The sequence below is a fragment of the Homalodisca vitripennis genome, unplaced genomic scaffold, assembly GCF_021130785.1.
Source record: "Homalodisca vitripennis isolate AUS2020 unplaced genomic scaffold, UT_GWSS_2.1 ScUCBcl_30;HRSCAF=681, whole genome shotgun sequence".
Taxonomy (NCBI): Eukaryota; Metazoa; Arthropoda; class Insecta; order Hemiptera; family Cicadellidae; genus Homalodisca; species Homalodisca vitripennis.
Window position 1 is genome coordinate 250,025 of NW_025776174.1, and position 24,191 is coordinate 274,215.

Here is a 24,191-nt window from a genome sequence, read left to right on the forward strand (position 1 = left end):
TCAAGGATTAGTCCAGTGTTTAAAAAAGGATCAAAGGAAAAAACCTGAGAGCTACAGGCCAATTTCAGTTATTCCTGTAATATCCAAAGTATTTGAACTTTTAGTTTTTGATCAGTTAAGTAGTTATTTTGAAAAAAACAATCTTTTAAGTCTTTCTCAGTTTGGTTTTAGAAAAGGTAAGTCCACAGTAGATGCCATAGATAAGCTGGTGCATGAAGTGCTACTAGCGTTTGAAAGTAAGGGTTTTGCTCGGGCTACTCTTTGTGACTTGAGCAAAGCCTTTGACTGTGTGAATCACTCAGAATTATTGTTCAAATTGAAATACTATGGAGTTCTTAATTTGCAGATGGAATTTTTTAGATCATACCTTTTTGAGCGTAAGCAGAAGGTTTTAGTAAATGGCGATTGGTCAAAGGAGGTTTCAGTTAAATATGGTGTCCCTCAGGGATCGGTTTTAGGTCCTTTGCTCTTTTTAATTTCTATTAATGACCTACCAGCTTTTATAAATTGTAAAACAATCCTGTATGCAGACGATACAACATTTGTTAACATCAATTCAAATATCGATACTCTTAATGTCTTGGCACAAAGTGCTTTAGATAGGGCATCGGGTTGGTTTAAGGCAAACGGTTTTCTTTTGAATGAAGAAAAAACCCAAAACATAATTTTTACTTTAAGACCTTTTGATATTAATATTAATACCAATTTTGATCAATTTTCTAATCAAGTAAAGTTTTTGGGAGTACAAATTGATAAAAATCTATCTTGGGGACCTCACATTGATTATATTAGCTCAAAATTGTCTAGGGTTATCTTCTTAATGAAAAGGCTTACTAGCCGTATTGAACAAAATTATATTAGATCCGCGTATTTTTCTTACTTTCAGTCAATTCTTAGGTACGGTTTAATATTTTACGGAAACTGCAGCAGGATAAATGAAATATTAATTTTGCAAAAAAAAGTTATCAGAATCATTTGTGGTGCCAATTTTTTAGAACATTGTAGACCATTATTTATTAAGTCAAAAATTCAAACTATTATTAATTTGTTTGTGTATGACTTGGTTTTGTATACCTTTCGCAACCCTAGTACTATAAAGTATGCCAGCCACAATTATAATACGAGGAGTAAGGCAAGTAGGCTTACTACAATTAATTTCTGTAGGCTAGATAAATCAGTTAATAGTCACCAGGTTTTATCATTGAAAATTTATAATAAGTTGTCTCAGTTAGTAAATAAATATTCAAGAAATGTTTTTTGTAATAGGCTCTATAGTTGGCTTCTAGCCAATCCTTTTTATTCAATTGAAGAATTTTTTGCTGTACCTTGTATTGGTTTTTAACCAAAAATACTTTATGTAATTTTTTATTTTGTAATAGTTTATGATAATAGTTTATGGTAAATTAGTTTATATACACTAACATTTTGATTAGTAAACTAAGTTTGACTTGGCTACTGGCTGTACTTTGACTTTGTCGATGAATGTAAAAATTTTGTATGGCAATAAAATATTATTATTATTATTATACCTAAACTGCCAACGACCTTAAAACCGGACGTCGGTAATCTACGCCTAAACTGCCAGCGTCCTTTTTTCCGGACGTTCGTAAAATAATTAATTAATAATATAGAAGTTCACATAATTGTCTTTTATTTGTGTTTACTGTGTTCAGAATGAAGCACAGAATACGTAACACACGTTGTAAAGTAATATTCTATTAACTCATTGCGGATCAACGACGTGAGGGTGACGCGGAGCGAGGCGTGGACCAAGAGCACAATGACGTGACCCTCACGCGGATGACGTGGTACGGATGACTCATTTGTTTTGAACGCTTATCGGTGTTATAAGCCTCGGAGATATTTATAGTCTGTTTTCCTGGACTGGCTTTTTTATCTTATCTCTGGTACTCGTCCACAAATACTTCCCTCGTTATAATTTGCGACAAATAATTTGTCTGAGGCGTACAGTCGTGGCGTTCGATTTTCCTTTGCCTCGTGTGCGTGTACGTAAATGAAATGGGTGACAATTTACGATCACCTGAATGAGATAGACTATTAATAGAAATTGGAAGTGATAAAATTGATGTCGATAGTGTTATTGAGGATGGAGACGGTTCTATCACGCGTATTTGTCCACGTTTTCATAATTACGCGGATACTAATGTTGACAGTGACAAGCGGGCTATCACACTAAAATCCACTACTAAGACAAAAGACAGTCTCAATACAGTGTAAATATTAGATTAGTTGTTTCTTGAAGTGACAGTTTTATTACAACATTTTTTTATTGTGTAAAACATTTGATCCATCCTACATCATGCAGCTACAACACGGAAAAAACGTTAGTAAAAGTGTTACGTACCTGTATTTTTACATTTTTTATACTATAATATGACAAGAATGATTGTAAATAGCCTAAGAAAATATTCTAAGAACTATTTTAAGTTGAAAAGAATAATAAAACAGTTTAGAATAGTTGAATAAGACAATAACTTGGTGAAGCAGTTGTTACAGTGTGGTTTTTCAGATTGCCTTTAAATTTTGTGAGTTTGTAATAAGTCATAAAAAACACTCATAAAAAGTATAATTTTAAAGATATTTACATAATTTCTTTTTTAATTTGCTTAAAATAGTATTGAGCTTCAAAATAAAACACTCTAATTTATATTGAATGAAGTTTACAAAATATAATCTCAAGTCAAACTAACAAAAAAATTTTTTTTATATAAAAGGTAAGTACATATTTTGTTTCAAAAATATTATAAGTTCCTGAATTGTACATTTAGATATTGTATTAAATACTACATTTCTTGAGGAAAAAAAACAAAGCATTATTTAGCTTTCAATGACTATAAATAGCAAATCTATGAATTTTTATGTGAAACATTGCAAAATGTCCAAAATTGGCCTGGCAGTTTGGGTACATGCCCATGATGAACAGCCTGGCAGGTTGGGCGCATGTAGTAACAAAATTGTCTGGCAGTAAAAGGGTTAAAGTCTACCCTTATTCCTCAAAACACTATTAATTTATATGCTAGAACTTTAAATACCTACAACATAGTTTGGTTTAAGTAGCCTAGTTACATTGAGGACTTTTTACTCATGAATATTAATGACTCAATATTATTGAAATGGGAAGTATTGGACGCTTATTATATATTTAGCCTTTGTTTGTCCCTATGTTTGTTTATTAAGATTTCTTCCAGTCCCAATTAGTCAGGATAAAACAGATTGTATGGTACTGTAAAACTAATCCACACTGAATGGTCCTGTTACTTCGCCCTAATACTGTGAATGAACTGAGTGACAAGCAGAATTGAACCAAATAAAAAAAATCATCTCCAAGTTGCAGCGAGAATTATTATAAAAGAGCCAAACCACTAAAATTAATTACTGTAGTTTCCTCTGAAAAAACATCTATGATAGGCCTAACAACTAAACGTATAATATTCCCAACGAGCACACTTATGGCAACACAATACCTTACAAATACCATGTATAACCATACATAAATAAATATCAGTATACATTTGAACACATTCGTTAAACTCACACAAATATCACAATACTAGTATACACTTGAACACATTTATAATGAAATCCAACAGCTACCACACCAGTACAAAACAGCACTTAATGGCCATCTTAAATAGATGATAGAAAATTACCAGTCAGAACAGGACAGGAGGACAAAGGAAGAGGATGTGGAAAACGAAAGGAGAGATGGTAGTAGGAAATGACACAGTGTTGCCACATTATATCGGTTGCTGTAGAAACATAGAAAATGCATACTAATTACAGGATTACTAATTACTAAATGCGTTCTTTTTGTGTGTGGAAATAAACGTGATTTGATTTGATTTGATTTGATTTGAGGTAAAATAATCGTCCCATGTACATATTATTAGAACTGGATTTACATACGGGCTGAAGTACTTTATCACTGGACGGGGGATTTTTGATGCCAGTACGCAAATTGGGGGGAAAACTATATTAGACTAACTATAACTTAAACTATATATTCAGAGACAATAATAAAGAATTTTGTTCCAAAATATCGAAGTACAGCATTTTGTCTACTTTAATTATAAACTTGACAAAACTTGGTGACAAGAACGTAACTTCAATTATTCTGCAAAATGGGAGATTAACAAAAGAAAACCTTTATACAGAAAATACTACATTTGAATACTTGAATTTCCTACAACGCAATTATTGATTATGAGAAGAATTGATTAGTGAATTTATAGTTACTAGAATAAGTAATTGTATGTGTACTTTAATGATACACTTGACAAATTTTGTAACAAGTACGTTTCTTCAGTGATTATAAAAAATACGAGATTATCCACAAAAATCTAGCAATATTAATATACGTGAACCGCTATATCTCAGTAACCCAATTGCCTAGACTTAGTTTATAAGTTTATACTAAAAATACTTTGATTGTCCTTGAAATACAAATTATATCAAGAAAGTAAATGTTTTAAAAAGCCTTCATTTATAACATAAATGTGTGTGTGTTTACACACAAATTCTTAAAAATAAAAATGAATAGCAAAATGTGTTGGTAAGCTCAAATCTCGAGAACGGCTGGACCAATTCGGTTAATTCTTTTTGTAAAATGTTCGTTGAAATCCGAGGAAGATTTTTATTAAGAAAAAGTTTAAAAAAAGTTACCTGGAATATTTTGGAATTCAGAAAAAATTGTAGTTTTTACAATTCATAATTCAAATTAAACTGGCACTAAACAGCTGTTGACAGCTATAGTTCGACAAGCGTTCAAAACATCTGCTTACATTTAAATTTTATCAATAACTAGCGGGCCCGGCGCGCTTTGCTGCGCATTTCAATAATTTTTTGCAAAAGTTGCCCGCGGCTTCGCACGCAATTTCCCGTTGAAAACAGTACACTATATTCACTTATTCTTTTTCTATCACATTCTAAACATTGCTGAGATAATTGATAGTCGTTCCATCGTGAGCCTCTTGGGCGTATTATGAAGGTATGTACCATATTCCTGCCTCTATCTAGCTGTTACCCACGGCTTCGCACGCAAATCTTAAGAACCGAAGTCCTTATATTACTTAGTAAATTTTTTTTTTACTATAATAAATTTTAGATTAAATTAGTTATATCTCCGATGCCACGATTGAGCTTGCTTTGTTGTCTCGATCGAGAGAATATGTACACACGGAGTTTTGAGAACCATACTTCTGTCAAAAAAAAACAACTAAGGTTGATTTTATAACATTCTTTATATTTGTAGCCAACGTAAGATAGTAATTATGATATCTGCATTGCTCTTCTGATCAAGCATGAGCATGGTTTATATTAAATAAATATTGCAGTTAAAGGTGAATTTTTACGTCAAATTTGAATTGTATTATCTGGATAGTAAAGTCTATGTTTAACAGTGATTGCAGAAACAGTTTAAACAAAATTTGTCGTTTCTCTTAAGCTTACTCTATGCTTTAAAACTATAAGTGTAATATATGTTTACAAAGAACAGCTGATTAAAAATTTGAAAAGACGTTAACATATGTTTGCTGCAATGCATTTCTTATGGGTATTTCTGTAACCAGTGGGGCGGAATCCTGAATCGGGAAAGGGATGGGCATAGCTTATAAACCTTCTCCGTGGAAAAATACATATACGTACAAATTTTCATCATGATCGGTCCAATAGTTCACGATTCCATAAAGGACAAACATACAAACATTCATTTTTATATATATAGATAAGTTGTTCTGTGTACCGCGAACTTAAACAAAAATCGTTTCCCCCGATCAGACCCAAGGTATCTGAAAGTAAAACTCATGATCAATCACCTCGGGGAGCCCAAGAAGTGGTAAGACCTCCCAGTCCATCCACTGTTCGAATCCTGCCGGGACGATCATATGCACAGGTGGCATCCAACTCGATGTCTGAAGATAACAGTACTCTAAACGCTTTAAGTAAAACACTTAACGACTTTTTCAGCAAATTTGAAAAAATAATGATACAACAGGCTGAACAGATAGGTACTTTAATGAACCTATTGTCTTCCGTCATTTCGAAGCTAAAATGAATAATTTTTATAGAATAGCACTTTGGAACGCCAATGGCTTGAGTAACCATACTCAAGAGGTTAAAATATTTCTTGGTCTTCATAAAGTTGATATTATGCTTATCTCCGAAACTCACTTCACAGATATGACACATTTCAAAATTCTTTTTTACTCTCTGTATCACTGTAATTATCCAGATAATACTGCTCATGGTGGTAGTGCGGTATTAGTTAAAAATAGTATAAAACACCATGCCATACCTGCTTATAAGTATAATTATATTCAAGCTTCCAGTGTTGTGATTGAAGACTGGTCAGGTCCACTCACGGTATCTTCTGTGTATACCCCCTCCTCGTCATAACGTTTCATACCAGCAATACAGCGACTTCTTCAATACCTTGGGTTGTAGATTTATTGCGGGGGGTGACTTTAATGCGAAAACACACCATGTGGGGCTCTCGGCTGTGCAATCCCAGAGGCCGTAATCTCCTTAAGACTATCAACGACAATAACTATCAATATTTTTCTACGGGAGAACCGACTTATTGGCCTACTGATCCCTTAAAAATTCCTGATTTGCTTGATTTCTTCGTGACTAAAGGTATTTCCCAAACGTACACACGTGTAGAATCTTGTCTTGATTTATCCTCAGACCATTCTCCACTGGTCTTCACTTTAAGTTCATCTGTCATTACTACAGAGGGTCCACTGCGGTTAAGTTCTAAATATACTGACTGGGACCAATTTCGATCTCTTCTTGATGAAAACTTGCATTTACACGTTTTCCTTGAAGACAAATGGTGAAATAGATGAAGCTGTTGAATTGTTTAACAGGACAGTCCAGAAGTTTGCTTGGCAATCAACGCCGCATCAACGAAATGGAACCACTAATGGCCTGAACTACCCTCTTAGCATCAAGAAAAAGATTGCTCAAAAAAGAAGACTTCGTAGGATTTGGCAAAATTCCAGGAATCCTCGTGATAAAAACAACTTCAATAGAGCGGCGCGGGATTTGAAACGTTTGTTATCTAACTTCAATAATGAAAGGTTTCAGGTTTTTACTGCAAGTCTAACTCCTACAGAAGACACGAAATATTCAATGTGGAAAACTACTAAACACATGACTAGTCCAAGAGTGCCGATTCCTCCGATTATCTTGCCAGGTGGTGGCTGAGCCAAGAACAACAAGGAGAAAGCTGAAGTATTCGCTACGCACTTACGCGATGTGTTCAAGCCCAGTGACTCAGCTCAAGCTCCTGACCCAGAAATTGAATACTTATTAGAATCACCTACCCAACTATCACTTTCTGTTCAGCCCTTTACTCCCTCTGAAGTAACTGAAATAATTGTGAAACAATTGAAGCCGTACAAAGCTCCTGGGTATGACCTCATTACAGGAAGGATTTTAAAAGAACTGCCGAGGAAAGCTATTATGTTTTTGACTTTTGTCTTCAACGCAATATTGAGAATTGAGCATTTTCCAGCACAGTGGAAATTATCGGAAATTGTCATGGTAGCTAAACCTGGGAAGCCTCCACATCAGGTTAGTTCTTATAGGCCAATAAGTCTATTGCCTGTGACTTCAAAAGTTTTTTGAGAAGCTTTTTCTAAAACGATTTCAGCAAGTTATTGATAGCGGCAACCTTATCCCCAACCATCAGTTTGGTTTCCGCCAGAAGCACTCTACCATTGAGCAGATTCATCGTGTGGTCAATGTAGTGAAGGAAGATCTGGAAGCAAAAAGATACTGCTCGGCTGTTTTTCTTGATATCAGTCAGACTTTTGATAAAGTTTGGCATGAGGGTCTCCTCTATAAATTAAAACTACTAGTTCCTCATTCTTTCTTTAATGTCATCAAGTCCTATTTGTCAAACAGGTTTTTTCGAGTCAAATTTCAAGACGAATACTCCGACCTCCACAAAATTGAGGCGGGCGTTCCACAAGGCAGTGTATTGGGTCCTATCTTCTACACCCTCTTCACATCTGACATACCTGTACGAGCCGATGTCACCATGGCCACCTTTGCTGATGATACCGCTATACTAGCCTCTCATGATGTCCCAGGAATTGCATCCCAACGACTACAATCTGAGCTGGATGACTTGTCGGAGTGGCTTGTGAGATGGAGGGTGAAGGTTAATGAAACCAAGTCCACTCATATAACTTTCACAACAAGGCCTGCTAACTGCCCACCTGTCTCTCTTAATAATGTCCTCCTCCCCCAATCTGAAGAAGTGAAATATCTGGGTATGCATCTAGACCGAAGACTAACTTGGCGTTCTCATATCTGGCACAAAAGATTATTTTTAAACTCAAAATTCAAAAAAATATACTGACTTTTAAACAAGAGGTCGAAATTATCATTAAGAAATAAGTTGTTAGTATACAAGGTGATTTTGAAACCTGTTTGGACTTATGGTATACAGCTTTGGGGTACAGCCAGTAACTCCAACATCGAAATTCTCCAACGTTTTCAGTCTAAAGTCCTTCGGAACATCCTGGAAGCTCCGTGGTATATAACTAATCAATTAATACATCAAGACACCAAAATTCCCACAGTAAAAGAGGAAGTAACTCGCTACAGCAAGAAGTACCAAGACAAGCTGTATTCTCATCCGAACTATCTTGCGATGAACCTGTTGGATAATAGTGCGTCAGTTACACGTCTGAAGAGGTACTCAATCCTGGACTTACCTCTTAGGTTCTAATTTCAAACTTTCTTGTTTATTTGTGTTAGCTCTATCGCTGGATAGAGTCTAACTCGTGTTAATTTATTATTTTATCTAATTTACTTATTGTTCCAAGAATGTCTGAACAGATTGTAAATAAAATTGTCAAAAAAAAATAATAATAAGTAAACAATGCTTGATCGGTAGTGTAATGCAGGTAGTAAATAAAACATTAATATATAAATTTTACTCCAGGTTGCGCCAGTGACGAATTAAAATCATTTAATGCATTAAAATAATACTGTCATAAAACTAACCTTAATGGACAAAGTTATTAATGTTTTCACGTAAGTTACTTTAAACTGGTGGGCTTCCTTGATTAAATTACATCTTAACAATGGCTTATGGAAAAACAGAGAAATGAATACCACATGCCTCAACTATTCATTCTTTTTCTTTCTCTGGCTACAGTCCAAAAAACAAGTGTAACGCAAAACTTTAACGATTATTTTGGAATGTTGCATAACCTTAATAAGGATTCCCCCCTTATACCAAAAGTACATACGAAGTAGGTAGGACTTCCTCCTAGGTCGTAATAGGCTTTTCAGTCCTACTTATGTGTGTATTTTCTTCATCAGGACAAGGCAACTCAACTATGTCAACGCGATTTTGACCGAATAGATATCCGAGAACTACATAATCGAACGTATATAGTATTTTGATCGAAGCAATGTGGCAAGCTACACTGTGACATAGTAGGTAAGTGAATTTAAACGGCCTTAAGTAGGCACTTTTTAACCGAAGTGGGCATCTCGGTCCTACGTAAGTATATATATTTTTTCTTCGTCAGAGCAACAAGGCACTCTACTATGGTACTGGAAATATCTTGGACCTGAAATATATGACAAGGACTTGAAATATACGCTTTTTGACCGAAGTAAGTTTCCGAGTGTGTGATCCAAGATTTGTGTTTTCTTGATCGGGATGACAAGACAGATTCAGCTGTGTTATGTATATAATTAATTAGAACCAGAAATGCTCCTACACGTGCCAAACATGATATAATAATTAAGTCAAACTCGCAAACAATATCTACTTGATGTATGCCTACTTACGTTTTAAAAGCTTTATAGGACTCCCATCATATTACTTCATAATTGCTTTTACTAAGTAATATAAGGACTTCGGTTCTAAAGATTGCGTGCGAAGCCGCGGGTATATATAACAGAATTTGGAAGTAAGCACTTAACTCGTGATATGTTGGAATAAGATAAACCATAAAGAATTAGTAAGATTCACACACGTAATATCACACGAGGAAAACAAAGGGATTTTACATCTATTGTTGTCATAACAGGCCGGCACACGGTTGCATGCATTTCTTGCCTGACTAGCACGTGGCACGTCTTACGCTGTTGGCAGTGTTGCTGGTTTCTTAGCAATTAACAGAAACTTTCTACCAACAAAATATTTAGTAAAGAATATATATTAAGTACCATACGCAACTTTCTTACTTGCAACTGCGCGATTTGAGATGGCCCTTCTATTAATAATTGTAGTATTGGTTTAAAATTTCAATATCGTGATTCACACACTACAATGTGATTTATATAGTCTCATTGGACCAACAGTTGGTTCACTGGTCATAGAATGCACCTTCAGTTTGAGGGTAAGAGTTTACTGGCCGACCTTGATCTCGGACATCTGGCGAAACTCCCTGCGCATGCTACGGGTGAGCTGCAGCCTGGAACGCCACCTACACAACTAGCTCCAAGCCCCGACACTCTACTAGCGACAGTAGAGTATCGCCCCCCTTCCACCACTGGCCAACGGCTCTTAACCCCAGGCCACCAATCTCCAGACCGAAAGTTACGCAGACGTTAAAATCAACTTCTTCTTCTGTCCCTATCTTAGAAGTACAGCCTAGTTCATCAACAACATAGACTGAATCTGTGTTTTTAGGGACCCCACACTTTAAGACAATGGACAAAATTAACAAACAAGACCCGACCAAAACAGACCAACGCGAACAAGCATGTAAAAACAGAATTCCGACTGCTTCACCAAAATGTGTAATTCGCAACTAACACATTGGAAGATATCCAACCCATGTAAGAGGATAAAAACCAGTTCTCTTTGTTGTAACGTGAAAACAGCTTCAACAAGGAAAACATCGCACAGTGCGAAATTCGTGCTTACAATTTTAACTGTTGCGTATTATAGACTCAACTCTAAAGAAGGAGTTGTTGCAATTTCTCTGTAACAAAATTTCATGTTTTCCCCCTTTCCGATCCAAGATTCCAAGAAATAGATTTTGAAGCAGTCGGAATCAATCTTTAAACAAACAAATCCAAATTACTAGTCATCAGTATTTACAGTATTTATAAATCACCCAGTGGAAACAAGAACAGTTTCTTCTCAAAATTCGAACGATTACCAACAAACAACCATCTAACGTCAGGAATATGTCGTATTGGGAGATTTTAACATCGACGCGTTGGACAAAAATCATGAATCCAGTTTGGTTATTCGATTTGTTCAGGACTTATGGTCTAGAGTTGCTAGGCTAAACCCCGACGAGTCACGGCTACAACTCACTCAGTTATCGACAAAATTATCTCCAATCACCCAGGTATCGCAGTGTCTGTAGTAAACACAGCTATATCTGACCAATACGGTCAGGAAGCCATCTTTAGTGGAGTAAAGTTAGAGACGGAGTCCAAAATTACTCAAACAATGAGATACGTACGGCCACAAAACATCGCTCACCTCAACAACTTCCTTTCTAAAGGGATTTTTTAATTCATATCAGCGGATGGAGCAGTAGTTCAAAACGTTTAATAATATCGCATTTTCACATTAACATCTTATGTCCTACAAAAACAATCAGTGTATGCGTAAAGAAAACCAACAAAAGTTTGATCAAAACAGGCATTCTGGTTTTTAAAGAACAGTTAAAAATGTTCTCAATAATTTACAGACACATCTCAGATGAAAACATAAAAATGTTTTTTAGAAATATAAAAGCGTTTATAGAAAAGTGATACTAGCTGCAAAAGCTTATGATGTCTCCAAATCAATTCTCTCTTCCAAAAATAGTATAATATAGAATATATATATAGTATATAGTATGAACACTGGTGCCATCCGATGACAACGAAGTGAATTACATTTAAAGGGCCCGACAATTTTTAATTGAGTGCATATCGTTGTTTCTTTGTCTGTCAGCATTACAACAGTAATCAATCGTAAATGTAGGAAATATATGATATGAATATGATAACGTTTTTAGTAACGAAATAATATAGAAAAATATACCAGTTTAGAAACGTACTGTAGGAGATTATCGTCATATGATGTCCCGATGGATATATGAGAATATCATCACACCATGTTCTGACGTATTTTTAACTACACGGTCTACAACAATATCAATAATCTCGAGGAATTTAATTTTATGCCATATGCCACTTGATGCCACATACACTTTCCTGAAGAAGAGGGCTGATAACTGTGTATCTGACAACCTAACCAGTCATTCATTTTACTTCAAATTCCATATTGAAAGAGTACATTTCATTACAATTTCCATATTGTAATATTTTCATTGTAACCGGGATGCGATATCTTATACACTATCGCATTGGTAGTTACTACATCCATAAGTGTAACAGTTGGAAAGTATTTCAATGGAATAGTGTCTGTTATTATATGATAGGCTATTGCGTTTGGTTGCTACTTTGTCCAACACCAAAACATTAGCAAAGAGAGTTTCTTAATGGTAGAAGAGGGTTAATAACTTACGATCCGGCGATTATATTAACCAATCACCTCCTACAAACTACAGAAGGCTTCATAATCTATGATAGTATGAACGCTGGTGCCTTCCGATGACAACGAAGGGAATTATAATATTTAAGGGGCCAGACAATTTTTAATTAAGTATACATGGTTGTTTCTTTGACTGTCAACAATAAAAAGGTTATGGTCTATCATAAATACAGGAAATGATATGGTATGAATATCATGTTTGTAGTAATGAAATAATATACAAATACAATTAAAAAACGTACTATAGGAGAATATCGCCATATTATGTCCCGATGCATTTTGGAGTATTTCATCACACGAGGTTTCGATATATTGTTTACTACGTGGTCTACAGCAATATCAATAATATAGAGAAATATAATTTTATGTTATACGTCACTCGATGACACAAATACTTTGTTTAAGTAAGCAGAGAACTGATAACTTACTATCCGGCGATTGTATTAGCCACTTAGTCTTTCTAACGCAGACTTTTTAACAGTAGTAATGCGCATGAACATTTTTGTGCCATGGCGTAGGTTTAGTAAATCTGCTAACAGCTTCTCTATTTAAGTAATCAAATATGAATTTGACATAAAAATAGATTTTTTTAAAAGTTATATCAAACTGTTTCCTGGAAAACCCCTTCTACCTTAACAGGACATTTTGTGATGCAGATACTAGTTTTATTATATTGATTTAATTTGTTAAGTTTTTTTTATTATTATTTCAACGGCATAACAATTTTAACAAGTTGTTTAATCCTTAATGTAAGCTTTTTATTATATTTTTCCATGGATTTTTACTGCATGGACTGACTGAAACCTGCATTGTTTGTTTAAACTAAATTAAATTATGACATACTCTATTATATTTTTTATACCTAATGGCATAATAAATCATTGGTTGCTACTTACTCCAATTAATGATTATTACGTGGTTCTTGTTGTTAATTGTTATTTGTGGTAACTTATCCTTTAGCTTAAATCACACCTTGTTATTTCTATTTATCATCTCACTGTGCATGTTACGAATGTAAGCAGTTTCTGGCTATTTGACAGAATATTGGCTTGTTAAAATGGTTATGACCGTTAAATAAATAAATACAATGTTTGGCATTGACAGTGCCACCCCCTCAAAAGTGCTTGGTCCTCAAAGGATTAAAGCAAAAATAATTGAATCAGAAAATTGATTATTTTAAATAAGTTAAAATCGAAATTGCTTTTAGTTCACTGAACAAACAGTGATGGCATTCTGCTATTTTGAGTTGAACTACATTTCTTGGCCTTACAAACTTTAATTTAAAGGAAAAAATTCTAACAAAAAACAACATTTTCCAGCTATAAAGCATGAAATATTACATTAATATATATATATATATAATATATATATATATATATATATATATATATATATATATATATATATATATATATATTATACAGTTATACAAATTTAATGAATGTAAACAGAAGTCATTTGACAGGTATTTGGTCTTCCGATCATATGTTAGTTTGGTTATTTAAACACATATGTGAAAGAAACGGCCAAATACAAAACAATTGAATCGTAAAAAGTGAGGGCTCTGTGGTGTAATGGTAGCACATTCACCCGGCAAGTGAGAGATCCGGGTTCGAGTCCCGGCGGAGCAAGTACTTTTTGCGATTCAATATTTATTGAAATTATATATATATATATATATATATATATTACAGTGGAATATGTTGTTGGCTTGATACGTACTCTTGACACTTCTCATAATACCCTACTACGACAAAAGAATTCACATCAAAAAGTTACATCACTGACCACTGTATGTAACTTGTTCGTAGCGAGTGTATTTGGTTTGAACGGAATAATTAGTTTGTTTTTATCAATCACACGACATTGTTACAATAGTTATGTTCGTGGTTTTGTTCTTTTGTTTCGAGTGAATATTATATTTTGTGATTATATCATTTCAAGAAGCTTAAGAAAACTAAACTCTGATTTCAAAAAGAGAAGTTAGTTTTTTGGAAAGCTAAACTAGCCCTGACGTTATATCAAAACCAAAATCAATTAACGTGTTTCTAGCCTAGTTCGTATGCAAAGTAGCACTACAAAACTGATGGTATTTTAGTCTACTGTGACAACAACTAAAATTTTACACAATATAATGGCTTGCCGCTATCATGTACAAATAAATAGGGCTCAGTAGAGTAGACTAACAAGCAGCCTACACTCCTTTTTTTATAAAATGTTTCCATTGTTTTTGTCAAATGAAGAATTTGATACTAAAATCAATAATTTAATATGTGATTTCATCGTAATAAAGTAATGTTTAGTGTAAACAAAACACAAAAAGAAGTAACTAATTTTTCGAGGATTTGTAAATGGGGATGAATAGGAGGAAATTATGCCAGAAAAACAATTCAAAATTCTTTGCGGATGATCAAAAGGAGCTTTGAAAAGTAAAATGCCTGCAGACTGTCAAATGTATGCCTGTAATGTATTTCCAACGGTTTTTACCATTGGGTAGGGTAAGATAAGCGGACCTGGTTTTTTATATTGATATTGATAAATGATAGGATAGCCTACAGTGTAATAAGAGGCCATCACCAAAATAGAATCTAATTAAGATTATCTAAACTATAGAAATAAAAATGTTGACACAAATTATGTTATATAAAAACTATCTTTGTTGTGTATCTATGAAATGTAACAACAACAAAAAACAGTTTATCATTTAGTTACTTTTTACTGTTTTTAGGGATATACTATGATTATATTGCGGTGGTGGCCTCTTATTATACTGCAGTCAAATGATATTACTCAATTATAACCTTCGATATAACTAACCGATACTGATTTTGAACAGTAACTAACTTGTATCAACTATAAACATTTTCATTTATAGATAATAATAATTTTGATACGTTAAGACAGTCAAAAGCTCGTGGTGGACCGTGAAGCTATGTTTAAAAAGTGGCATATCAGCCGACCTGCTTCCAGATCATTTGTGTGAGTATTTGTGCAGAAGATAAGAACCTCTCGAAAATGGTTAATTATTGCTATACAGTTGAAAACATAAATAAACTTAATTACGCATAATTTATAATTCCTGTTTTAAATGTTTTTATGTTATTATCATTTCATTATTTATAAGTTTTTCCTATTTCCAGTTCTAATAGTTTATTTCATCGTTAGAGTTCATTTATTATCTATAAGATTATCACTATTTGGGGTAGGGTATGATAAGCGGACCCGGTTTTTTATATCGAAATTGGCAAACGATATTACTTAATCATAACCATTGATACAATCAATCGATACTAATTAATTATTTTGAACAATTAACTTAAATAATCTATATCAGCAGCTGTAAACACTATAAAATAATACAAGTAAGGTAATATTTCAATTTTATATAAGAAACATTTGATTATTAAAGATGACAATCAATTTTAGAAAACTGCACGACATTGCTTTGGAAGATGATAAGACATGTTTTTCATGACTTCAACATGTTGGACTCGTGCGGAAAAATCCATTATGTGAAATTTGTGAGAAAGAAACAGCTAACTGTGAGAGGAGCAAATATGGCCGTCTTCAGTTTTCCTAATTTTGGTTATAATAATTTGTTTGATCACTATAAATATTAGATTCATAGGTATCAATTTACAATAACGTGACCATGGAAAGGTATATTCATTTTTTCCCCCTGAAAACTACAATTTTTCCTGAAAACAATAGCGAAGAAAAAAATTCGTCGGCAACGAAAATCAAAGGAGTTACGATTTTTTGAAATCCTCTGAAAACTCTGTTTTTGACAGTATCTCTGGCAATTTTACTGAAATTATGCTGACTAGTACGTTAATTCTGTCAACGATGCCTGCCCGCTGCGCAGTGCTGCGCACTGCTTGCTCTTTTAGAAAAAAAAATTAACTCGAGCTTGCAAAAGTCGAATCCCAGATCACGTGATGCCCCTGATCCTTAACCCTCCAAGTGTTGTTCGACAAAATTTTGTCGGTTATTTTCCATCTTTAACGCAATAATGCCCGAAAGGCATCAATATAATACAATAATATACTTTCCCCCCAGTTTATATGCACCTGTGATAATAATACTAGGCTATAAATGCCCAACCCATGAAAAAAGTCCATTTTTCATGGTCACGGTATTGTAAATAAATACCGATTCATATTTTAATTTAACACATATGATTGTTATTGAGAACTATAGATACTTTATATCGATTGATAGTCTAGGATTTGAGATGCGAATATTAGGTATCGATGATTACATTCTTCGATATAAAAAACCGGGTCCGCTTATCGTACCCTACCCACTATCTGCATTGTATTAGTTATTTTAATTTAGAATATGATTGTGATTTAGATATGTTGATATGATTTAGAAACGATTATTCGATAAATGAATAAAAAGTATCGATGATTGTACTAATGTAGGCCTATATCAAAACTGGGTCCGTTTATCATACTTAACCCTTACCATTTTATAGAAAATTACAATAACAAAAAATAAATAAAGGAAGACATTACAAAAATTTAGCACCATGGCTTAACAATACCCTGAACCTTAAAAGCCATGGAAAAACAGTATAGGTAGGTGATGGGCAGCAGTATAATAAGCAACCATCAACACAATCAAATGATGATTATTAAATGATATGTAATCATTGATATTCATGACCATCCAAAGTACTAAAAGCAAAATGCCATAATGACATAATAGGTATTTCAAATAACTATATGGTTTAGCTAGTTTTTCAATTTTAGAAATTAATGTTTAAATATTAATACAATTTACAAATTAAATTATAATATATAATTACAACAAAACAATAACATTTACTTGGGTAAAGTACGATCAGCGGACCTGGTTTTTATATCGGTTAATACAACCATTGATACTTAATATTCATTTACGAATACGCGTTTATAAATCATATCAACACATCTATAGTAATAATAATAATCATATTTTAAGTTAAAATAATATAATGCTCATAGTGGTAATAATGAATGAGTTCCAACTATTAGAACTGGAAATAGGACAAACTTGTAAATAATAATTAAATAATAACATAACAAATATTTATAACAGGAAATATGCGTATTTATTTACATATGTTTTCTCCTGGGTGACAGTGATTAACCACTTTTGAGAAGTTGTTGAAGCATCTTCTCTAGAACACGGTACGGTATTTCTCTTCTCTGTACAAAAACAGAGATGATCTGCAAGCAGGTTTTCTGATATGCCACTTTTTAAACTTCACGGTTTCACGGTCCTCCATGAGCTTTCGATTGTCTGTTATTACCTATAAAAGAAAATATGTTTATTACATGAAAAAGTTTTTACAGTTTATGCAAGTTAGTTATTGTTAAAAAATCAGTACCGGTTGGTTATATACAAAGTTAATTGTTTGCCAATATCTATATAAAAACTGGGTCCGCTTATTGTACCGTACCCTTTACTTAACTTATGTATTTTCAAGGATAAACCTGACTTCTTGTGAAACAAAGAAGTTACGTACATCAATGTTCTTACGCCATTAGTCTGTAACGAATCACAAGATTTTAATTTTCAATTTATTTCTAAACACGTTTTTACTTTTAATAAATTTTGAACGATGATGTTGAGCTGAATTTAATGTTTTAGGCTTTAAAAATGTTAATATAGAAAAGTATGTATTTAAAAAAAAATGTATTTGTTTCAGATTACATAAAGTAGCTAAACTTTAATTAAAGTCTGTTTGAGCAGTGTAATACACACAATTACTTTAACCAATCTGAAGTGGTATTTCTGCAGGTACTATCAGAACAACATTCATTAATTTAAATGTCCTAGTTCTTTTTTTATTTCAACTAAAATAGTACACAATTTATGGTACAGTATATTCAAAATACAAAATTTAGAATGTGTTCAAAAAAGTCTTCACAAGTGCATTTTTTTTGTTTGTTCTGACTTTTCAGTACATTTCAAATGTTTTACATTGAAAAAAAGTAATAATTTAATGATGAATAAAAAATACATGGGATATATACAGGGTGTATATTATGTCTGGAAACACCCAAATATATCCTTTAATAATTTAAATATAAATTTGAAACCTCTTACAATCGTGATAGAGATTGGGCATCTACTTTTTGGAACAATGTTTTATTATGTCACACCAACGGGGAACGTCCTGCCGAGGGTATCGTGAATATTCTTAATGGAAGCCTATACCTTGTGATACATAATTTTAAAGGTAATAGCTTACTGAATTGAATGCCACAAACCGCATCTCAAAGGAATTATTCTATCAGAAAATAGAGCATTTTTAGTATTGAAAATTTACTGATGTTCAACAATGTAATTTTAACATGGTTTCTTGCCACAAAATGTGTTACACTAATTTTTTAGCATTTTTTAAATGTTCAATTAAAATAAAATAAACAATTTATTTTTAAGCTGGTTTCATTAGTACAAATTTACCAGTTTTTATTACAATGAATAAAACTTATGAGTCACTTTCTCTGATTACTTATGAATCTGTACTTGGTGTTTTCCAGTCAGCAGGAAGGTTTAAAGAGACAAAGGTCACTAGCCTATGAGAAACATTATTGTGTTATTAATCATCTGGTCTACAGGTTTCAGTTTATTGAGCATGGAGCTTTCACTAGACAGGTCTAAGCTTGGGAATTACAAATGGACAAAGGTCATATCATTCCTGTCGAGTTAATCAGTGTCTCTGAAGCATTGCTGTCAACAAGTGATCTAATTACAGTAGTTCAGTTTTTATTTGGCATTTTAATGGAATTGTCTGAAAGAGAACGAATTACTCTGTTGATGATGCGAGGATATGGCGATCGTCAAAGATCTTATCGGGAAGTTTGTAATTTGTTTAATGACACTTTCCCAGAAAGGAATCCCATAAGTGTTTCAACAATATCAAAAACTATTGAGCGTTTTGAAATGACAGGGAGTGTACGTAATCGGCCAAAGTCGGGTAGGATACAATCTGCAACAGATGAAGAACATGCACTAGATGTTTTGCAAACATTTATTGAAGACCCACATACATCGCTCAGAAAAGCTGCACAGCAACATGATATGCACCCTATGTATGTGAGTAAGATTTTGAAAATTAATAAATACAAACCATTTAAAGTTCATTTAGTCCAACAGTTAAGTGAGGATGATTACGACAGAAGAGTTGAGTTTTGTGAACTTGTGATGCGCAAATGTGATGACAATAGAGATTTTCTGACCAACATACTATTTTCTGATGAGGCAACTTTTTTCCTAAATGGCAATGTTAACAGGCACAATTGCCGTTACTGGGCTAGTGAAAACCCACATTGGATTACTGAGTCCCATTCACAGCAACCACAAAAACTGAACGTATGGTGTGGAATTTTAGGTAACAAAATTGTTGGACCCTTTTTCATCAATGGAAATTTAAATGCCGAACTTTACTACAATATGCTCCAAAATGAAATAATCCCAGCTATTCAAATTGCATCAGGAGAATACTTTGATAATGTATGGTTTCAGCAGGATGGTGCTCCACCCCATTATGGGAGACAGGTAAGAGAGTATTTGGATTTAAGGTTTCCTCATAAATGGATTGGCCGAAGAGGAGAAATCGAATGGCCTCCAAGGTCTCCGGATTTGTCACCAATCGATTATTTCCTATGGGGTCATTTAAAATCCAATGTTTATAGAAGAAAGCCTCATAATTTGGAAGACCTAAGAAACAGGATTATAGAGGAGATTGCTTTGATAACTGAAGAAATGTTAGGCAACTCTGTCGAATCATTTTACACAAGATTGGCTCATTGTCAAACCGTAGAAGGAACACAGTTCGAACAATTGCTTTGACACCTAATGCAGGTAAAACGTTTGTTGTAAGACTTTTCTAACAGCATACATTATTTTTTATTTGTAATAAGAAATCAATAACATAAGTATTTCCATAATTGTACTGTAATAAAAACTGGCAAATTTGTGCTAATAGAACCAGCTTAAAATGAAATTTTTGTTTTATTTAATTGAACATTTAAAAAAATGCTAAAAAATTAGTGTAACACATTTTGTGGCAAGAACCATGTTAAAATTACATTGTTGAACATCAGTAAATTTTCAATACTAAAAATTCTCTATTTTCTGATAGAATAATTCCTTTGAGATGCGGTTTGTGGCATTCAATTCAGTAAGCTATTACCTTTAAAATTATGTATCACAAGGTATAGGCTTCCATTAAGAATATTCACGATACCCTCGGCAGGACGTCCCCCGTTGGTGTGACATAACAAAACATTGTTCCAAAAAGTAGATGCCCAATCTCTATCACGATTGTAAGAGGTTTCAAATTTATATTTAAATTATTAAAGGATATATTTGGGTGTTTCCAGACATAATATACACCCTGTATTTATAAAGTGTAACGAGCAAAACATTGTAACATAGACTTAAATTTTGCTATTCCGAAGGATAAACATGTTGGAATTATATAGTTATTCATTGCCTTAAAAACAGCTGCCAATAAATAATTCATAATTTGAGTTTTTTTTTTTGTATTTTATTGTTTATGTATTCTAATCAATAATTTGGCACCCTGATTTGGTTGTGGAGGTGGCCTCTTAATATACTGAGCGTTTTCAAGCAATGATTATTTATGGATGTTGGAATTGTTTACAGGAGTTTAAACTTCAGTATACAGAGACATTTTTCATGTCATTTATTGACAATATTTCGAATGTAGGAATTAGAAAGATTATACAGTAAAATATGCTAATCTATGAGTAGAATGCAATGAGCGGTCCCGGTTTTTTTTATTGATATTGACAAACATATTATTAAATTAGTCAAAAGCTGAAGGAGAGCCGTGAAATGAAGGCAAGTAACATACCAACTGACCTGCTTTAAGTTCTTCTCTTTAACTAGTTGTACAGAAGGAGAAGAAGTCGCTACTAGCAACTGTGGTGTTCCACAAGGCTCGGTCCTTGGACCCCTTCTGTTCATTATAGCCACTAATGACTTACCATATTGTCTAAGAAGTAATGTATACCTATATGCAGATGACACTACATTACTTACATGCAATAGAGACCTGAATCAACTTGAAAACATGGCTAATCATTCACTTAAAACTGTTTCTGAGTGGTTCTCTGCAAACTCGCTCTTATTAAACAAGGAGAAAACCCAAACTATTATTTTTGGACTGAGATCAGTACCTCCAATAAATAATTTTAACACTAGGAAAGAGGTTAAGTTCCTTGGAGTTTGGATTGACCAAAGTTTGAGCTGGAAAAAACAAATAGAGCATCTTTGTACTAGGCTAAGTAGATTAACATTTCTTTTTCGTTGGTTAAGTGACATTTTACCTGATGACTATGTTAACACGTTCGCTACCAGGCGGCGCATATTTGCGCCGCCCGGGTCACCGTAACAGACCAACGTTACAAAATGTGGTTGTTCTACACAGACCGAGAATGATTGGTGTGAGACTAACCATAGACCAAGGATAAAATATTGTTGAATTGAGCTATAATTCAACAAAATAACCTAAAATGTACGTCTGTACTGTTCTTATTTGATATATTGCTGATTTGCGTAATCTTTACGGCGGCGCATATGTGGGACGCTCTGTCTATAGCATCAAAATCTTAGCGTAGACCAAGCGTCCCATAAGCCACTATTTATTTGCTCAATTACTGTAGGTTTTAGGGTAAGTTTCAATCAAACATGCATATCTTATTATGATAGTATTTTAATTCATGGTACAAAAGCTCAAACAACAGAGTCATAAATACAAGTTCATTGAATGTATTATCATACATATCTTATTAGGCTATAGGCCTACAAGAATTTTAAGTTTAGAAATTAAAAAAGTAGAATATAAGAAAATTAAGTAGAAATAAAATTTATTTTATTTCATGGTACAAAAACACAAATGGGGTTCTTTTTACTCTACAAGACATAATACATGACTGTTAACCCATATGTCATAACTATTTAACAAAATAAGTGAACATTTATTAAATAAGTTATTAAATTTACACTTATATTCAGAATGTTCCACGCTACATTATATTTAAGTGCTCACATATTCATAGTCTAATTATTGTGCCACTGGTTATAACAAGTTGGCGTGATAGGCCATGATAGGACGTAATTTTTAAGATATCCAGAGACCAAGCGTCCCACATGTGAGCCAGACATCCCCATAGACCAATACAAAAGTATCAAGCCTCTAAAATAGACCAGTGATTTTTCATGGCAATAATAGTGGCATGCAAACAGCGGCGCAAATATGGGACGTCAGTCTATTTGAGGTGCCCCGAGCGGCTCATATTTGGGACGCCGGTGCACGGGAAGAAACCGTGCGGCTCATATTTGAGCCGGCTGGTCTGTAGGTATACGACTTTTCTTAACATGGTGGTAGCGAACGTGTTAAGACAGTGTACTTCTCACTCTTTCAATCTGTTCTCAGCTATGGAATTGTTTTTTGGGGGAATAGCCCACACCTAAATAATGTTCTAGTCATACAAAAAAAGGTTTTAAGAGTTATAGCTAAAGTTAACCATAGAGAACACTGCAGGCCTATTTTTATTAAGTTAAAGATTTTAACTGTTGTTAATTTATACATATTTAATATCCTGTTAACTAGTTTTAAGAACCCCTGCTTAGCCTACATGCAAAAAGGGCTGAGGTACACAACTTCAACACCAGAAATAAAAACAATTTTGATGTACCTTTTGTTAGACTTGGAAAAAAATCAATCTAGTCATAGGATAGTGGGTATAAAAATGTTAAATAGGCTGCCTAAAGAAGTGCTTAATCTTACTTTTAAACAATTTAAAATAAAACTCCAAAATTGGCTAATAAGTAATCCTTTTTATCATGTAAAAGATTTTTTTTACTTTCCTGCTGCTGAAATCTGTAAGTAATTAACCTAAGGTTTTCACTTCTCTCACTGCCTGTACATTGTTATTTAGTTCTAATTTACCAAATAATTAAGGTTGTTTTCTTAAATTTCAACCACAAAACTTTCATATTTGTGTACTTTCAATCTCAATTTTATAGTTTCTTTTGACAATTGTGAACAACATGTTTCCTGTTTTTTGACTATACCTCATGCATGTAAACCTGTGCCTTATGGGTAATAAAGACTGATTCTTGATTCTTTCTTGAGAAGAGAGGTATGGTTTTCTGAAGCTTTTTCTTGAAAGCTTCCACTTCTTGAAAGCTGTTAATCATTGATATTCAGTAGAAAACATATAAATAGTTCTGTAACTTCCCTATTTTCTGTTCTTAATGTTAGTTTTGTTATTATCATTCATTATTATTTATGAGCGTTTCCAGTTCTAATCGTTTGTTTGATTGTTATCGTTTCTTTATTATTTATGAGATTGTCACTGTGTATATTAAACTAATTATTTTAATTTTAAACATGATTGTTATTATGACTATAGATACATTGATATCAATTGAGTAGTCCAGTTTCAAAACTCATTATCTGCATCAATGAAAATTTTCCAGAAAGTCCAAAAAACTGTGGTTAGGTTATTTGAAAAGATGAAAACTTGAAATAAACAATAAAAAATCAACTCAAAAATAACCTTACTTAAAACCAAAGCTTACAAAAATATCACCTTTAACTTCCTGG

At 33.4% G+C, this 24,191-nt stretch overlaps 1 protein-coding gene across 3 annotated transcripts in view; it reads left to right on the plus strand.

Annotated features, from left to right (window-relative positions):
* Positions 1-14,341: 14,341 nt before the first annotated feature.
* The window catches only part of LOC124370196, a 43,896-nt gene continuing 34,046 nt past the window's right edge, over positions 14,342-24,191 (plus strand). The window contains exons 1-2 of one of the 3 annotated variants that reach the window (XM_046828489.1): positions 14,342-14,535; positions 18,252-18,343. The gene's annotated coding sequence lies outside the window, so the exon portion shown is untranslated. Of the gene's footprint in view, positions 14,643-18,251; positions 18,344-24,191 lie in introns of all 3 variants that reach the window. The other 2 variants (XM_046828488.1, XM_046828487.1) reach the window with 2 other exon arrangements.